General features: G+C 30.9%; 1 long non-coding RNA gene across 1 annotated transcript; it reads left to right on the top strand.

Moving 5' to 3' along the window:
* Positions 1-2,141: 2,141 nt before the first annotated feature.
* On the top strand, positions 2,142-3,312 carry LOC110225907. The gene is made up of 2 exons (XR_002330067.1): positions 2,142-2,697; positions 2,823-3,312. It is a non-coding gene; the product is annotated as an uncharacterized LOC110225907 (long non-coding RNA).
* Positions 3,313-5,276: the final 1,964 nt, after the last annotated feature.

The raw sequence follows: 5,276 nt of genomic DNA, 5'->3' as shown, positions 1-5,276 counted from the left end.
TAATCGTTTAATTATATTTTTGATATTTTAATGATAAATTTATGTTGTGATAATTACGACCCAATTGTTTTTAAAAGTAAAATTTACTTTTCTAAAATATATAGATATTGCCGATAATATCAAAACAACTATCTATCTATCTATAATAACAATATTTGAGAAGTGTTTTTGCTGACGTGTCGGACTCTCGGCTCTTGTTGAGCCCTTGATTTTGCGTAATTACTTAAATACCTTCTATTAAATTAATTCGAATATTAATTAAAATTAAAAAAATTAACTGACCCTAAAATATAAAAATTCGATATATTTTACATTTTAAAAAATAGTAATATTCTTAAACATGAAAAAATGAAAAAAAATAAATAAATTTGGATCAAATGTAGTTTACATACCTTTTTTATGACGGTTTATCGTTCGACCAAGAACATCCAATGATTAATCTCCACCAATCTAATCATGGTCGTGAGTCACATACAATTACGTCGGAGAAAGGATTGGTCGTGTCTTCTTCTTTTCTCTTCCTTTTCCGTGTTTTTTTTTTCCTTTTTGGTTTTTTTTTTTTTCAACAAAAGATGTGTCTCATAATTAATCGTTTAATTATATTTTTGATATATTAATGATAAATTTATGTTGTGATAATTACGAGCCAATTGTTTTTAAAAGTAAAATTTACTTTTCTAAAATATATAGATATTGCCGATAATATCAAAACAACTATCATATATTCTTTAAATTCACAAATATGATAAAATAAAAGAAACTTTCTTTTATATTTTATACCGATATTGATGGTGTATCTAAATAAATGTCAAATATAATTGTAAATCTAAAAAAAATTATGTTATTGTTCCATTTTTTAACAAATAAAATAAGGAATATTTTTTTATAATTAATATCCATAGTAGTTATTAATTGTTTTTAGGAATATTAATTGTTTTGATAAAGATTTGATCTAACACAATATATAAATCTTCATTTCTTGTTGTTGTAATTATCTTCAAAAATTAAAAAATTTAGATCGTACACCGCCTTTCAGTTTAATATAAATACCTTCTCTAGGTTTCACTTTCAAATCATAACTAACCCCATTTTTTTTGCTTTCTATTTTTTTTTTTTTTGCGTTTTATTTTATTTGGCTTTACACATATGAATTCATGGTGTTTATGTATGGTTATAGGTTACGGATGCAACGTCGTTAAACAATTTCAGGACAATTAAATTGTTGATTCAATTGAACATATGGTGAGTTTTTCACTTTAGTACTTTCATGTTTAATATTTAAATTATGCTTGGATGTATTGAGAAATCTATAGGCTTTCCCATAATATTTTGCGAACAGCTTAGATTTCATATTCTTCACTAAAAAAAAAAAGAAGCTTTGATTTTGTATTTACCATATTCTTCGCTAAAAAAAAAAGAAGCTTTGATTTTGTATTTACATAATTTGATATCAGTTTGATTATTGGTTCCATCATGATGCAAATTACAGCCTCTCAACAACCCCAATAGACTATAATCGTTGGGAACTCTTCTTTTTCTCTTGCTTCTCTCTGATTATCTTTCACCAGGAGTCTCAATTATTATTATTTATTTGTATTGATGCGATCAGAAGTTTTATCTCTTTTTTTAAATACTGATCTCTTTATGGATTTTTCATTTAGGTATGAACATGGTTTGTTTCACGGGGTGTTTCGGTGTCTTGCCTTGAATCAAGGCGTGTAAAAACGTAAAGCTTGCTTTTATCTATCTTTTTTTATTGTCACGTCTTTATCCATCTATGTAACGCTTAATCATCAATTATTATATTAAACTTCAATAAAGGCAACAACATCTTGGTTGGTTTGTTTTATCTGATTAGTGTACCAAATTCAATTGGAACTATATCAGATCCATGAAATTATTGATTATTGATACATGCAGGTTATGTGTGATCTTTATACACCAGCTGGTGTTCCAATTACAACCAACAAGAGGCACAACGCTGCTAAAATTTTCAGACACCAATCGTTGCCTCCGAGGAGCCTTGGTATGCTCATCTTCTTGTTTTTTGGCTATACATATTATTTTCGTTACTATAAATTCTAATAGTGTTTGTTTTTTTAAACGATTGTATGTTTTGGATGAATGAAAGCAACCATGATGCATGAAGAAGATTCAGGTGATGTTTCAATTGATCTTTTATCTTTAATTTATCGATTTTCTAATTTTACAAAAATGTTCTCACCGAGTAGAATATACTTTTGAGTTTTGAGTTAAATCTTTCACAGTCTGTTGTGGATTAGCAACGTTTCAAGCCATATTAACTATTGTGTTGTGGCAGTTCGAAAGATTCATATAAATTGGACTATTGCTACAAAAAAAAACAGAATCACAGGTTTAATTCTATCAAAGGAGATAAAGCCTCTTATCTCTACTGTCTTTGAGGGTAAAGATGCTAATGTCATCGCCCAGAGAGCAAGAAATTGCGGAAAAACATATCTCATACATGTATTGAAAGCAATCCCATTAAGGTATTGATTATCAGACATGATACTATAGATGAAAAATGCTAATTATTGTATCGCATGGTTTGTAGGGAAATGATTATGCTCTGACGCTCAAAGGAAACAGACACCTTTGACTGTGTCTGCTACTTCTAGAAAACAGACAGTGCTAAGGGGAAATGTGACAGAGAGAAAAGACTAAAATCAAAGCAAGGTAAATCTTTCAGAAACAACTTTGTATCAACTCTAAGCCTCAATATCCATGATATACCTGCATCTGCTCTGTTGTTCAGTTTTAGAACATCAAATAATGATGATTTTTTTTCTCAATGTTTGAAGGAAACTGTTCCGCGAAGCAAACGATTCAGTGAAATGTAAAAATAGCATGTTGGAAAATTTAATTAATACGTCATGAAGTGGAATAATCTAGATTCTTCCTTTACAAAGAGGTAAAACAGAGGGTATAGAAACAGAGACTAAGAGACCAAGAGTCTTAATTAAGGAGGTTTGGTATACCACTTAACCCTAATCAATCCACTACTTACTTGATAAAGACATATTCTCATCATGTATATTTGATTAGATTAGCTAGGCTCGTAATATGGGACAAAACCCCGAAGATGAGCAAGAAATGCTTTGAAAGATTTTATCGTAGCGTGAGTGTCATATCTGCACCCTTCAGTGCTCCCTTGTAAAATCAGAGTATCTGAGTATAGATACTTAATAGGTTTAAGTGTTCTTCGATCTTGGACGATATGTTCCAACTTATACTGATACAGAGGTTATACAGATTTTTGGTTTTTCTAATAAAATAAATTGTTTGCTGAAAGATTGCTATACCTTTAACAATTTTATTTTGTTTGTTAGGGTCACGACATACATACTATAATTGATAGAGAGTATTATCGTCATCGTGGATTCAAGTTTTTTCAAGGACGATAGATACATGGCCGGCCCTATAGACATCAACAAGAAACTTTTGCTGTAGCCCAAATTTTGTTTCTGAAATTCTTCAACAAAAATTATTTATGAAACGGACCTAATTTTATTTATTTTACTATAATTGGCCCTAAATTTTAAAACCTTTCAAAATAACCAAAAACTTTTTTTTGAGTATTTGGCCCTTCAAATCTCAGGGCAGGCCCTGGATGGATAACACTTAGAGATTTTGATTCATGTTATCGGTTTGCTTAGTCATACTTTTTATGATTTTAAAATTCATTGGAATTTATCAATCTTTGTTTCACATATACCTTCCTTGGGTGCGATTGATTATTGCGCATTCGCATCTTTTAGGAAAATTGATACTTAGTTTTGAGTATGTTTATTTCCCTGGTCCCATAATATCTTTTGTTTGGATATTTTATTCTTTGCATTATTATGGTTTGATCTATTAATTTAAATAATTATATTTAATTGGTTGGGTCGTGAGTGTTAGCAATATTGAAGACGGAAAACCAATAATAAAGTGTGGGATCAAGTTTATGTGGAATTAGAAGATGAATTGTAAGTTATTAATTTAATCAAAATTAGATTTGTTATAGTTTAATTTGGTTAGTATGCTAAAAACTTAATTTTAAAATAAATTTACGTCTATAATGTCGACTACATGGTGGATACTGTTGTAAATTTTTGAGAGAACGGAGTAAACAATGTGATAATATCACCATATTTATCATGAGATTCACTAGAATAGAAGTCACTCGAGGTATTCGAATATTGTTGTTTTTCATGTATATATAATTTCTGAATATTTATTAGTCGATCACGTTTCTATGATATTGTTTCTTATGGTTTTGGCTACTATTCTTTGCAATGGCACCCGAATGATGCTAAAAAATATGTGTGCTGAAAGTTGCAGGAATGCAGAGTTGTTTTGTGCTAAGGATCACAGAAATTTTCATTAGTTACTAAGCTTATCTATTTTTTTTGTTTCCATTTTTCCGAATTATTTTTTTCCTAAACATGTAAATATGATCTAAAATGAAGTTTGAGGCTTTACAAAAGATAAATAATTACACAAAAGCAACATTGGCAAAAAAAGAGATAAAAACAAGACTACAGTAGAGTAAAAAAAGATTTGGAAATAGATAACGAATCCAAATAAGCATAAGCTTTGTTCATCTCGAAGTGATGATGTTTCGTAGCTCCACTCCACCATCTTGAAAATGATTTGAGCAGCAAGCCGCAAGGAGTTATGGAGAATGTTATTATGCTGTCGCCAGAACTTATAAACCACCACTTGAGATGCTACTTTTCTAAGCAAAGAAGGCACATGACTGGAAGAGCGTCAGGTCCAAGAAAATAGCTCAATCCAAGAGCAAAACAACCTTTGTTGCGGAAAAATCCTAGAGAAAACTAAATTCCACACCTGGAAAGAGCTCACAAAGGAGCAGAAGGTGATCATGAGACTTCGTTACAAAAATGCAAAGACGACATTCATCAGATTGAATTTGTCCTCAAGAAGCCAGTCTTTGACGAGTGGGCAATTATTTAAGTGACTCTGGAGAGGAAGAGCGTTAGGACAAAGAAAGTAACTCAGCCTAAGAGCAAAACAACTTTTGTCGAGAACAAAGCCTAGAGAAAACTAAATTCCACACCTGGGAAGAGCTCACAGAGGAGCATGAGGTGATACCGAGACTCTGTTGCAAAAGTGTAAAGACAACACTCATCAGATTGATTTGTTCCAAGAAGCCAGTCTTTGATGAGTGGGCAATTCTTTAAAAGTGTAAGGAGAGGAAGAGCGTTGGGTCCAATAAATTTTCCCAACCTTTGTTGAGGATAAGGCCTAGA

Source organism: Arabidopsis lyrata (assembly GCF_000004255.2).
Source record: "Arabidopsis lyrata subsp. lyrata unplaced genomic scaffold ARALYscaffold_8, whole genome shotgun sequence".
Classification (NCBI taxonomy): Eukaryota; Viridiplantae; Streptophyta; class Magnoliopsida; order Brassicales; family Brassicaceae; genus Arabidopsis; species Arabidopsis lyrata.
This window is presented reverse-complemented; position numbering and strand designations above follow the sequence as displayed.